General features: G+C 42.7%; 1 protein-coding gene across 3 annotated transcripts in view; it reads right to left on the reverse strand.

Moving 5' to 3' along the window:
• Nucleotides 1–14,323, reverse strand: part of klhl13 (kelch-like family member 13) — a 220,768-nt gene extending 206,445 nt beyond the window's left edge. For 2 of the 3 annotated variants that reach the window (XM_072270383.1, XM_072270381.1), the window contains exon 1: nucleotides 14,238–14,323. The gene's annotated coding sequence lies outside the window, so the exon portion shown is untranslated. The remainder of the gene's footprint in view (nucleotides 1–14,237) is intronic. The other variant, XM_072270384.1, reaches the window with a different exon arrangement.
• Between the last annotated feature and the right edge of the window lie 252 nt (nucleotides 14,324–14,575).

A 14,575-nucleotide genomic window follows, 5' to 3' on the forward strand; every position in this document is an offset into this window, starting at 1 on the left:
ACCCCTCAACCATCAGGCTCTTGAACCAAACTTCAGTCAACTTCAATTGCCCTAATGCTGATATATTCCCACAACCTATGGACTCACTTTTAAGGACACTTCATCTCATGTTTTCAACGTTTAGTACTTGTTTGTTTATCATTATTATTTCTTTATTTTTGTATTTGCAGTTTGATGTTTTTTGCACACTGGTTGTAAGCTCAGTCAGTGCAATTTTTCATTGATTCTATTATAGTTATTGGATTTATTGAGTATGCCTGCAAGCAAATGAATCTCAGGGTTGTATATGGTGATATATATGTACTTTCATAATAAATTTACTTTGGACTTTGAACAACCAATGTGCAAAATACAAACTGTAAAACTACAAATAATAAAAACATAAATAAATAGTACTGAAAACATGAATTGCAGAATCCTTGAAACATGGACTGGGTTAAGTCATTAGTTCAGTGTTGAGGTACGTGAGGATATCCACGCTGGTTCAGGAGCCTGATGGTTGAAGGGTAATTACTGTTCTTGAACCTGGTGGTACGGGTCCCTATGCCTCCTTCACAATGGCAGCACCAAGAGAGAATGGCCTAGATGGATGGATATTGCTTTCTTATGGCAGCACTCCTCGTAGATATGTTCAAAGGTGAGGAGGGCTTTTTCTGTGATGTACTAGGCTGTATCCACTATCGTTTGTAGGCTTTTCCATTCATGAGCATTGAGATTGCTATACCAGGCCACGATGCAACAAGTCAGGATACTGTCCACTGTGCATCTATAGAAGTCTGTTAAAGTTTTAGTTGCACAAACTTCTAAGAAAATAAGAGGTCTTCTTTGTAATGGCACTTACATATTACTCCCAGGACAGATCCTCTGAAATGATAATGCCAAGGTATTTAAAGTTGCTAACCCTCTCCACTTCTGATCTCCTGATGAGGACTGGCTCACGGACCTCCGGTTTTTTCCCCCTGTAGTCAATAATCAGCTCTCTGATTTGAGTGAAAGGTTGTTGATGTGATACCATTTAATGGGATTTTCAATCTCCTTCCTGTATATATGCCAATTCATCACCATCTTTGATTTGGCCAAAAGCAGTGGTGTCATCAACAAACTTAAATACAGCACTGGAGTTTAACATAGCCTCATCATCATAAGTATAAAGTGAGAAGAGCAGGAAGCCAAGCTCACAGCCTGTGGTGCACTTGTGTTGATGGTGACTGTGGGTCTGACAGGGATCCACAAGTGAGGAAATCAAGGATCTAGTTGCACAAGGAGTTGGTGAGGCCCAAGTCTTGGAGTTTATTGATTAGTTTCAAGGGGATGATTGTGTTCAATGCAGAGCTGACATTAATGAAAAGCATTCTAATGCATGTACCTCCACTGAAAGATGTTCCAGATCTGAGTGAAGAGCCAATGAAAAAGCATCTGCTGTTGACTTGTTGTGACAGTAGGAAAACTGAGCAGATCCAAGTTACTCCTCGGGTAGGAGTAGATCTGTTTTATCACCAACCTCTCAAAGCACTTCATCACAGTGGATGTACATGCTGCTGGACAATAGTTATTGAGGCAGGTTACCATGATCTTGATGGGAAAGGTATGAATGAAGCAGATGATCAGCTCAGACTGCTGAAGCGAGAGGTTAAATATGTCATAATACACACCAGTCTGTTGATTAGCACAGGACTTCAGTACTCAACTAGTTACTCCGTCTGGGCCAGATGCTTTCTGTGGGTTTACTCAGAAGGATGATCTCACATCAGCCTCAGAAATTGACATCACAAGGTTGTTGGGTGCTGTGGGAGTTTGTGATGTTGTCTCCATGTTTTGTTAGTCAAAGTGAACACAAAAGGCATTGAGCTCATCTGCGAGTGAAGCCTTGTCACATGTCACTTGGTTTTACTTTGTAGGAGCTTAACTTGGTTCTTATTATGCCAATGTCTAAAAGAGAAGTTCTTTGCCAATCACGCGAACTTGAAATAAGTTTAGGGTCATTAAAAGTAAGCATTTTGCAAATGGCTGCAATTTCTGAATTACCTCTTCTAATACGACTAGAAAGCCCATGATAGACAATTTCACAATTTTTTTCCGTGTCTCATTTTTCAAGAAACAACACTTTGAATTTATGACATGCAAGATTGACAACTTCTGAATAGTCCAACAAACCCTCACTGATTTCATCTCTTCAATGTTATAGCAAAATAGGTAATGTATTATTCACTCCAAGTCTTTTCACTGAATTATTTAGTAATGTGAAAGAGGAACAGTAAATAAGAGAGGCCTATTAATTCACACAAAGCTGTCTGAAATTGTGTGTGAATGTGCCCCAGGGAACAATAAAAGAAATGAGCACCAAAAGGACATTGGGAACAAATAACAGAGAAGACTGAGGATGAAGCGTCCAAATCGGCCAAGCAATGCAACTATCTACCTCTAACAATGCAAAACTCCACAAGCTCCTATTTAAAACAGTATTTTAAACCTTCCTGTCTGGTGTGAAACAGTAAATGCTCAATCACTAGCTTCCAGATGATCTAGACCACCACGTACCTGGTATCAAAGTGATAACCACTTAACAGAAGTGCGAAGCCAGCAACTACATGCACCAGCTTGAATTCAAGCTCTAAAATGTACTGGAAAAAAATGTAAGGTTACACTTCACAAAGCCCATATCTTATTTACATATTTTAATCTGTAAAATTACTGAAAGCTCAACATTTCCCAACTTAGTTTGAGTCACATATCTCTAGGCATAGTGTTTGTACAGCTATCTGACTGTCAGGCATTAGTAAATTTCCTGTAAAAATGTGCACTTTATATGATGGCACTTTCTACATTTCAAACAAAACAGTGGTAAATTTTCTAAGGCGTTAAGCAATCAAGTGACTTAGCAAAGTTAAGACGGAATAAAACACATCTATAACTACAATGTAATCCAATGACAACTGTATGAACAATAATGGAAGTGACAGAGATTCTAAAGTGTATATATAGCAAAATCTGTTTATTCATGGAAGGGAAACAATTAAGTCATTGATCGTCAATAGAAATACAGAGTAATAGACAATTACAAATTCCATGGTTCAAATAAAGCTACAAACCCATAGATTTCTGGCAAGATAGTGGCGAGCTGCAGTCTCCATCAAGGCTGTGGTTTAGATTTAGTTTTTAAAGTTTCCAGGGATGGTTTTGGGACAGAGAGGAAGGTTGTGGATTAGGTTCGGGTTTTGGAATAGGGATGTGGAAGAGCCAGAGTCTAGGTCTCCACTCCACTTTCAAAAGCCAACAGCAACATGGGCAAGTGACAAAAGACATCCGGAGTTAAGGTCTCCACTGAAACACTAATGAAATTCACATGGGATGAAGGGCACAGTCGTGGCCTCTGCTTCATATTTTAAGACCAGCAATGCAAACATGTACAAAGGACATCTGTGAACCCAGCCTGGCAAGTGCTGTGGAGGAGGACAGCAAGAACAAGGCTGGTGGCCCATCAGGTCAGTGGGTCCTGGGATTGGATAGCCATGCAATCTGGAGGCACCACAGCTAGAGATTTCCACAAGGTATGCGAGTCCAGAATTTGACTCCTGGAGTTTGGGGTCCCATTATTGACGAGTCTCGATTTCGAGGCCTGAAGTTTGAGGTCCCGTATTTGCTACTCTGAGCATCGATACCGAAGATCAAAGCCCGAAGGTTGATAGGAAGTCTGGAAGTCGAAGTTCAATGGCCAAAACCCCTGGGTCTATGAGCCTGAAGTTCACTGGGGAAGTCCATTGTCAGCAAGTCTGCTGGAGGCCCCGGGGCCTTTTCTGGGGTTGGATGACTGTCTGTATGTGTGGGTCTATAGATGGATAGGAGAGAGGAAAGGGGCTTGTTGTGTTCTGTGTTGTCATGGCAAGCATTGTGCATCTGCTATGTTGGCAACGGAATATGTGGCAAAACTTGTGGGATGGTCCCAGAACATTCTTTAAGTTATGTTGGTTGTTATCACACATGATGCATTTTCAATGTATCAATGCACGTGCTAAATAAATTATTCTGAATCTGACAATTAAGTTACTGTTCATTATTAGAAATAGACAGTGGTGGACCATTTCAAACTCCATGGTTCAACAAAAAGTTACAAATCAACATAAATACAGGTTTCTCCCGCCATCCAAAGGTAGAGTGTTCCTATGAAACAGTTCATAAGCCAGAATGTCGTAAAGTGAAGAAGCAATTACCATTTATTTATATGGGAAAATTTTGTGAGCGTTCGCAGACCCAAAAATAACCTACCAAATCATGCCAAATAACACATAAAATCTAAAATAACAGTACCACATAGTAAAAGCAGGAATGATATGACAAATACACAGCTTATATAAAGTAGAAATACTTTTCCACAATCATTGCCTGAACTGTTCTCCATAGCGAAAATCTCACGCAAGGGCCATCGGCAAAAACACGGCGCAAGCGCTCTCCAGTAACCTTTAAGCTATGAAGCTGCCAAATCATACCAAATAGCACGTAAAAATACACAGCCGATATAAAGTAGAAATAATGTATGTACAGTGTAGTATCATTTACCGGAATTGGGAAAGCGCGGAGCACACTGATGATGGTGTGTTAGGCTGAGTCGGAGTTTGGGTGGTGCAGTGGCCCCCACCCTCCGGGCAGCAAACCGATACCGGTCCACGAAGCATGCAGCGGTAGTCGGGAGGGACTCAGCACATCTTTAAGAACAAAGCCGAAATAAACATGCTAATTAATTACGTGCCGCCCGGCACGTAATTAATTAGCATGTTTATTTCGGCTTTTTTCTTAAAGATGTGCTGTGTGTCTCCCGGCTACTGCTGCATTCTCCGCGAATTGGTACCTGTCCGCGGCCTGGGTGTAGGGGTGGTGGGACACTGGGGTGTCATCTCGTCGTCTGTTTCCATTACAGCAGGCAGCTCATCTTCTCCTATGACTGCCCGCCTCGATGCCGAAGGTCGAGGTTCATCGTCTGCTGTGGCTGATGTGGAAAGCTTGCTTGACTGCTGAGCCTCATGCATTTTTCTAGCATAGTTCTTTGTAAGCACTCAAACCATCCTGCAAATATCCCCTAAACCGACGTACCCTTTCAAAATTAAAGTCGTACTTTATCATTACTCATTCGGTTTCGATTGTTATCCTTTCCTCTTCCAATTGGATCAGCTCTTCATCTATCAGTTCTCGGTCATGGGATGCCAAAACCTCTTCAACATTATCTTCGTCAGCTTCCACAAGCCAAACTCACTTAGTCCTTACTTCGTTCACCACGATCAAAACGCTTAATTATGTCCAGTTTTACGCTAACTGTAACACCCTTACGAGCTCTTTCAGGCTTTTCCGGTACCTTAGAACTCATCTTGCAAATGGCTGCTCACAGGCACGTGTTTAAGCAATGCCGGCTAGAATGCAGTTCCGAATCCGGGGGGAGAGCAGCTGCTCGGGGCGTGCGCTGCCTTTTATTGCGTGCTGATTTTTATCGCGCGCTGCCTTTTTTCGTAACAGTGAAAACACCTTCTGTTAGCGAAAACAGGGTACTAATGTAGGTCTTTCGTAACAGTGAGATTTCGTAAAGCGAATGTTCGAAAAGCGGGGGACACCTGTACAAGTATAATCACACAATCATCATTACCCCTCTGAAATATAGTTTCCTCACTACATCCATCAATTACTGCTCCTTCATTATACAAATCCTCAATATCATACAGAAAGACTTCAAATAAATAACTCCCTTCATGTTGTTAGAATGTTCCAATACACTTTATTGCTAAATATTTCTTATTGTTGTGGTCTTATTGTAAAATAAATACACAAGATATTTTGCACACACCCAAGTCCCTCAAACACCAACGGAGAAGAAAAAATTAAAACATCCTGCCTGTGGTGTTCAATGAAGAACAAATATAGACCAAGACAGTGAAGTTTCATCTGCTCACCTTCAAATAATGCACGAGCTTCTCCCTACACATGGTAATGCAGGTGGGCCTTACCGTAAATGCATCATTTGAACAATAGTCTCTCTGACTGAATTTGTAGATTTTAAACTGTTCCAATCCAACAGATTTATTAGTCTATGAGTCTGAAGTTCATTGGGGAAGTCAGAGCCCATTGTCAGCAAGTCTGCAAGTGTCTGGTATACCATCTGGTCTGGATGGGCCACTACACAGGATCAGAAAAAGCTGTAGAAGGTTGTAAACTCAGCCAGCTTAACCAAAGGCACTAGTCTCACCAGCATCCAGGACACCTTCAAAAGGTAATGTCTCAAAAAGGCAGCACCCATCATTATGGACTCCCCTCACCCAGGACATTGCTACCATCGAGGAGGTACAGGAGCCTGCAGACAGACACTCAGTGGTTCAGGAACATCTTCTTCCCCTCACCCAGGACATTGCTACCATCGAGGAGGTACAGGAGCCTGCAGACAGACACTTAGTGGTTCAGGAACATCTTCTTCCCCTCACCCAGGACATTGCTACCATCGAGGAGGTACAGGAGCCTGCAGACAGACACTCAGTGGTTCAGGAACAGCTTCTCCCCTCACCCAGGACATTGCTACCATCAAAGAGGTACAGGAGCCTGCAGACAGACACTCGATGTTTCAGAAACATCTTCTTCTCCTCAACCATTAGATTTCTGAATGGACAACCTAAGAACACCTCCTCACTATTTTTTCCTCTCTTTTTGCATTATTTATTTGTTATAAATATATATACTTCTTATTGCAAATTATAGTTTTTATTATGTATTGTAACGTACTGCTGCTGCAAAACAGCAAATTTCATGTCAGATACCAGTGATATTAAACCCGATTCTGTTTTGATTAATACATTAATTTTAGGTGGAGTAAGTCATAATGTAAATTCCCTGGATCAGATAGTGGATGCAGCACCTCCCCCTATTCAACATGCATGCAGACATTACTCCAAAGGATACATTTGCTTTGTATTTTGAGCACATTGTCATAAGATCTTATCTGAAATCTGGAATTATAGAGCGGAGATCTCAAATTATTGCCAGATGAGCATTCACTTGGCTGTGATCATTAAGAGTTCAGACTCAGGATCAGCTTTAATAGCACTGGCATATGTGGTGAAATTTGTTGTTTATATCAGGGAATTACAACCAGCAGTCATATTATGGACAATACATTTTCAGATAAGTTCCAAACAGCCAGTAGAACCGCATTCAAAATGAAAAGGGCTTTCACTAGCACACTCTCTTGCCTTCTAATTATAACATTTACCTCATGTGTAAAGACCTTTGTTTAGTGCAATTACCTCAACAGTCCCTCACTCTGGGAAAACAAGAGTTATTTTATCAACTTTACCTCAAACTTAAAGATGATTTATTTCTACGTTAGAGAGGGTATTACCTCAGGGGCTTTATGGAACTGATGTTCACTGCAGATAATACTTTTGTGAATATATTGTGATCTCCTGATCCCATCAATCCACAACTGCTGAGTTGTTTGCCATCTGTTACTGCAACCTTGATACACCTCCTTGAAGTTAAAGATCAAATAGTAGAAGAACTTCTTGTAGCTGGGACACCAAAAGGGGTCCTGTTCTAGTCATATTTTACCTTTTAAATCCAGCGTGCTGAATCTTAAATGATAGATTTACATTTATTTAGTACATTATATAAACTCAGTATGTTTCAAGATGCATTTCCAAACAAAATAAATTACCTTTGAAGTACAGACATTGTCATAAATTCTCATTCACTACTGCAATTCTAGTTAACAAACTCTAAACCAAATGGTATGCTCCATGAAGTGGCCAAAGATCTTTCCCACCTTCAGTGCTTTGTAACCTTGATGTGTGAGGAAAAGTGAGAGTGAGTGGGTATAAATACATGTTAAATCCATGTAGCTATATATGTTTTCTATCATCTTAGATATCCAACCATTGCTTCAGAAGTTCCCTTGACAAGTCCATATGGTGGTTCCTTTACAACAGCACTCCACAGTAAAGAAAAATATGCACAGGAGTCATCCACTCTTTAAATTGGTGGAAGAAGCCCATCTTCAACCCAAATAGGTGCCTTTGGAAGAAAGACCATCAGCCTAACATTTTCACAAACATCTCATAGCAAGACTTGAAATACCACTTTTGTATTCAGTTATGGGAAGTCAATAGCGTGCCAGTCTCCAGACCTTTGAGGTCTTCACAGACATTCCCCTCCTTGTATCTGAACTTCGTCCAGCCCTACAACCTGGCATTCTCACTCTCTTCTCATCAGTGAGAGCTGAATTCACCTTCTGCAAATCAATTCTGGGACTCGTTCGCTTCTCCTCCCTGACAATCCTTTAATTGTCCAATGTCATTTTTTTTTTCTTTCAGTCCATCATATTTAAAAAATATATAATGCAGGTAAGCTTCTTTTGTACAGGCAAAATAGTATACAAATACTACACAAATGCTACATGTTGTTGCTTAGTAACAGTGATAAATTACTTCAACTTATAAGGGAAGGGTAGAGGAAACTAAAGATATTTTAAAGAGGAAGAAAATCACTTCATATCTAGAACTGGTGCGGTTTTACAGCAATTCCGAAACTTATTTGATCAGCTGATGGTTCTGTTTTACATGTTTGCCACAGTCCAAATGAGAAAACAGCAAAATGACTTTAAACTTCTAAACACAATCATAAAACAGATATGAGTTACTAAGCAATGATGTTTAAAAGAACTATACAAGCAGTTACACCTAAAGATGTATATTATTTTTCCCAACTCAAAAGGCTTTGGATGACAAAACTTTTCATGTGTATTATTTTCTTAAAATAAAGCAAACCAGAAAACTTCTTTCTGTATGCGTAGATTTGATCATTGTTGAAATTTTATCTTTGTGATTCAAATATAATATTGGTTGTTTTGTACTATCATAGAAAAACATCAAAATGGGCACTGGGAGATTACACTACAGGTGCCAAGTAGGGTTATGAAGTTTATGAGGGAAAAAACAGGTACCAAGATTTAGTAGGGTTATGAAGTTTATGAAGCCATGGACCAGCTGGGACCTATTAAGGTAAAGGAACAAGGGATGGAAAGCATGGGAAAAAGAGCACGAAAGGGGCAAAATGTTGGAAGAATTAAACATGTCTCCGGAGATCAAAATTAAAGTGTAATATTATCTAATAGCAGATACACTTAAAAGCAATTATGAACGATATTTATCTACAAACATGAGAAAATCGGCAGATGCTGGAAATCCAAAGCAAAACGCTACAGGAACTCAGCAGGTCAGGCAGCACCTATGGAAATGAATGAACAGTCAATGTTTTGGGCCAAGGCCCTTCATCAGGACCTGAAGTAGTTAATTCTGCTGGCAGGGGCCCAAACTCAATTCTGACCTTGGTGCAGTCTCTTTGGAGCTGGCACATTCTCCATGTAACAGGAAAACATGGAGGCAAGTGGCAAAAAAAGGGTGCTCAGGAGGGAATAAGGTATAAGGTGTCACGTGACCAGCAACAATGAATATAGAATTGAGCAACACACATCAAAGTTGCTGGTGAACGCAGCAGGCCAGGCAGCATCTGTAGGAAGAGGTGCAGTCGACGTTTCAGGCCGAGTCCCTTTGTCAGGACTAACTGAAGGAAGAGTGAGTAAGGGATTTGAAAGTTGAGGGGGAGGGGGAGATCCAAAATGATAGGAGAAGACAGGAGGGGGAGGGATAGAGCCAAGAGTTGGACAGGTGATAGGCAAAAGGGGATACGAGAGGATCATGGGACAGGAGGTCCGGGAGGAAAGACAAGGAGGTGGGAGGGGGACCCAGAGGATGGGCAAGAGGTATATTCAGAGGGACAGAGGGAGAAAAAGGAGAGTGAGAGAAAGAATGTGTGCATAAAAATAAGTAGCAGATGGGGTACGAGGGGGAGGTGGGGCCTTAGCAGAAGTTAGAGAAGTCGATGTTCATGCCATCAGGTTGGAGGCTACCCAGACGGAATATAAGGTGTTGTTCCTCCAACCTGAGTGTGGCTTCATCTTTACAGTAGAGGAGGCCGTGGATAGACATGTCAGAATGGGAATGGGATGTGGAATTAAAATGTGTGGCCACTGGGAGACCCTGCTTTCTCTGGCGGACAGAGCGTAGATGTTCAGCAAAGCGGTCTCCCAGTCTGCATCGGGTCTCGTCAATATATAAAAGGCCACATCGGGAGCACCGGATGCAGTATATCACCCCAGTCGACTCACAGGTGAAGTGTTGCCTCACCTGGAAGGACTGTTTGGGGCCCTGAATGGTGGTAAGGGAGGAAGTGTAAGGGCATGTGTAGCACTTGTAAGTGCCAGGAGGGAGATCAGTGGGGAGGGATGGGGGGGGGGGGCGAATGGACAAGGGAGTTGTGTAGGGAGTGATCCCTGCGGAATGCAGAGAGAGGGGGGGAGGGAAAGATGTGCTTAGTGGTGGGATCCTGTTGGAGGTGGCCGAAGTTACAGAAAATAATATGTTGGACCCGGAGGCTGGTGGGGTGGTAGGTGAGGACCAGGGGAACCCTATTCCTAATGGGGTGCCGGGAGGATGGAGTGAGAGCAGATGTACGTGAAATGGGGGAGATGCGTTTAAGAGCAGAGTTGATAGTGGAGGAAGGGAAGCCCCTTTCTTTAAAAAAGGAAGACAACTCCCTTGTCCTAGAATGAAAAGCCTCATCCTGAGAGCAGATGCGGCGGAGACGGAGGAATTGCGAGAAGGGGATGGCGTTTTTGCAAGAGACAGGGTGAGAAGAGGAATAGTCCAGATAGCTGTGAGAGTCAGTAGGCTTATAGTAGACATCAGTGGATAAGCTGTCTCCAGAGACAGAGACAGAAAGATCTAGAAAGGGGAGGGAGGTGTCGGAAATGGACCAGGTAAACTTGAGGGCAGGGTGAAAGTTGGAGGCAAAGTTAATAAAGTCAACGAGTTCTGCATGCGTGCAGGAAGCAGCGCCAATGCAGTCGTCGATGTAGCGAAGGAAAAGTGAGGGACAGATAATAGAATAGGCACGGAACATAGATTGTTCCACAAACCCAACAAAAAGGCAGGCATAGCTGGGACCCATACGGGTGCCCATAGCTACACCTTTAGTTTGGAGGAAGTGGGAGGAGCCAAAGGAGAAATTATTAAGAGTAAGGACTAATTCCGCTAGACGGAGCAGAGTGGTGGTAGAGGGGAACTGATTAGGTCTGAAATCCAAAAAGAAGCGTAGAGCTTTGAGACCTTCCTGATGGGGGATGGAAGTATATAGGGACTGGACATCCATGGTGAAAATAAAGCGGTGGGGGCCAGGGTACTTAAAATCATCAAAAAGTTTAAGAGCGTGAGAAGTGTCACGAACATAGGTCGGAAGGGATTGAACAAGGGGTGATAAAACCGTGTCGAGGTATGCAGAAACGAGTTCGGTGGGGCAGGAGCAAGCTGAGACAATAGGTCGGCCAGGATAGGCAGGTTTGTGGATCTTGGGTAGGAGGTAGAAACGGGAAGTGTGGGGTGTGGGAACTATAAGGTTGGCAGCAGTGGATGGGAGATAAAAGACCCTATTGTATGATGGACAGATGGAGCCAGGTGGGGAAGTTGGAGACAATACACCTGGGTGATCAGTGGAAACGGATAAGGAAAAATCAAAACAAAACGCAAGTCCTGCTACTCCAGAAATTGCTCTAGTGAACTTGCTGCATTCTTTCTATGCCAAGTATATTCTTCCTTAGGTAAGAAGAACAAAATGTACTGTACATGGTCCTTTGGATATTTTCTTCCCATGACCCCGTTTAATTGTAGCACGACATCCTTATTCTTTACTGAAACCTTCTTTCTGTGAAGGCCAACATACCATTTGCAATTCTGGCTATTGTACTTGCCTGTGTGTTTGTTTTCAGTATCTGCTGCAGAAGGACATCCACATTTCCCAGTCTCTTCTCTTTCAATAATTCACTGCCTTTCTCTTTTTCCCATTGAAGTAAATACTTCGACATTTATCTTTCTGAGCTGTACATGCAAAATATTTTCCATGTTACAAACCTTTTTAAATTCCTTTGAAGTTCTTACGATATATTTTCCTGCAGGTGACTATGAAACATTAACCCGGGCAGTTGAAGCAAAGCTGCTTCATGCTGAATCACACAGGGAAGGAGGATTGAGCTGGTACAGAATATAATCTAGATGGAGAATTAAATGTCCATTGTCAAGAGTGGTTGGTTTGACACCACTAGTACCAACCAAACTGGCAAGTTCAGGAGGACATGCCTGCCAGACAGTCTGCTGCAGGTAATGAGAAAGCTAACACAAGAAATAAATCACATAATGTTGTCCTTCTACCATCCACCTGTTGCAAACACATTACAAGTATTCTTTGAGAGGACCAACACACAGTTTATATGGGGACAGTCATAACACGCCGAGGACATCCTTCATTGTCTTTGTCATCATCATCATTCTAATCCAGGGGTTCCCAACCTGTGGTCCATGGACCTTTTGGTTAATTGTAAGGCTGCATGGCATTAAAAATAGTTGGGAACCTCTGCTCTAATCTAGACAGTAAATTATGAGAAATTTGGTGACTCTGCCGAATGCCTCGACCCCGGCCACCGAGCAACAGGCAAAGCCGAGGATTTGGGGCCTTCCCCTCCGGAGATTCAGGATCACACAGTAGCAGCGGCAGCGAAAAAAGCATCGCAGAAGTTTCTCCAGATGTTCCTCCGTTCTCTCACGTATGTCTCCATCAAATCAGAATTGTGCACGGCATTCTCCTTGACAGATTACAGACATCATTCACCGGAGTGGCCGCGCAAGCTGCGTCGCGCCGTCTTCTCCTCCTCCCACTTTTTGGATTAACATTTCAGGTCTGGAACCCTTTAACAGGATTGAGGAAGTTATGAACCTGTAATATTAATCCTCTCTCTTTCAGGAATTTGTTTTAACTGGTATCATCTGACCAGGATGGTCAAATAACTTTGTTTTGCTTCAACTGTCACAACAGTCTTGGCTGATTTCTACACAAAATAAAATTTTCCAGATCCATATGACTGTGCAACACACTGAAATCACTGACTTAGTTGAGGAAATGCTACATTTCTCCATTTCTAAACATTACCTCTTCCATGCAACTACCCCCTACCAATTTTGACACTATTGTAAAAATTCTTTGAAATCAAACACCTGAGCTAATAGTTTTTCAAAAACAGTCAAAAACTGTTACAAGTGTGAAAGCATTACACAAATAAATTGCAGAAAAGAGTTATACTTTTTTCCTTGCTCTACACAATTACTGCTTTCCTTGTGCTCCCACAGCAATGTGAACACAACTATTTTACCCTCATTTGTATCACTAAATTAACATTTAGTTTCTAAACAGTACATTTTAACATGACAGAAAAGAAGCTTCATGATATCTTCATATTGTTTCAACTCACAAACTGTGTGACAGAACAGCTCGTTCTCAGTTATAAAATGAACTCATTTTAAAACAAAAACTGCATACTATTTTGAATAACTTTCGTTACAAACTCCTACATTTACTGCAGTCAACACAAACTTGCAGCTTGTCCAGCAGATTTGACAAGACTTGACACGCCCCCGCTGGTAAGAAAGCTAAATTGCAGCCATGTTAACATGATAAAAATACAGATAATAAATTTTATTAATAATAGTAAGTGAACCACACGGGGGGGGGGGGAGGCAGCGAGGTAACAAAACATTGCGGAAATCAATTCATTAGTACAAAAGTCCCAGTTTTCCCCCACTCCAGCGCCCAAACTTCCAACTCTTCTATACTTGAAGGTTCAATCGTGACCTGTGGCTCTTTCATTGCAAACCAGTTGACAACCATAGGTGGGCGAAGGGGAAGAAGAAGAACTTAACATCAGTTCTCTTGCAAGCTGAGTGAACTGTGTGTGGAAGAAGGCAGCTACACACCGACCACCACACATCTTATTACTGATTATTAGAGGCAAATGGGACAAATTTAACAGCAGGCAGCAGGAAAATAGCAAAAGATAACTGCAAGCATGTGTTACTGCCACCCGCAAGCCAACGATAAGTGGGGGTGGGGGCAACATCTGTTAAAGAACTAACTCGGGACGCTGCGGGCGAAACCGGGCCTGGGGCTTGTGGTCGCACTTTAACTGGTTGCTGTCAAACTCTTGCACTGAGGCCGAAAGTCAGCACTGGGTCTCCCAACCTGCTGCGGCCAGACCGAATGCTCATCTGTCGCAGCCTCCCAACAACCAAGCAACCTCCCTCCCAACTGCACGCCGCTACTTCTTTTACCTCAGCAGAACCCGCCGTCCTCCCGTCCCGTCCCGTCCCGCCGCGGCTCGCACGGCGATCGCCGTTCTCCCTCCACCGTTTCCAGTCCCACCTCTCCCACTCTCATTGGTCCGCCCGAAGCTCTGTTCCGATTGGTCGCCATGGACGTCACTTCCATCGCGCACACCAGGGAGTTCCACTTGGGAGGGCGCCGACCGGAAGTTTGCGGCTTGACCCGGTCTTTGTGCAGGTTGGATTGAAAGTGTGGCGCTGGAATTCGCCCGGGGTGCGCACAGCGTGTGGAGAAAGATGCGGAGGGCCTGGGTCGTGGTTCATCCCAAACAACTCTGATCTACGGC

The sequence above is a fragment of the Mobula birostris genome, chromosome 10 (genome assembly GCF_030028105.1).
Source record: "Mobula birostris isolate sMobBir1 chromosome 10, sMobBir1.hap1, whole genome shotgun sequence".
NCBI lineage: Eukaryota > Metazoa > Chordata > Chondrichthyes > Myliobatiformes > Myliobatidae > Mobula > Mobula birostris.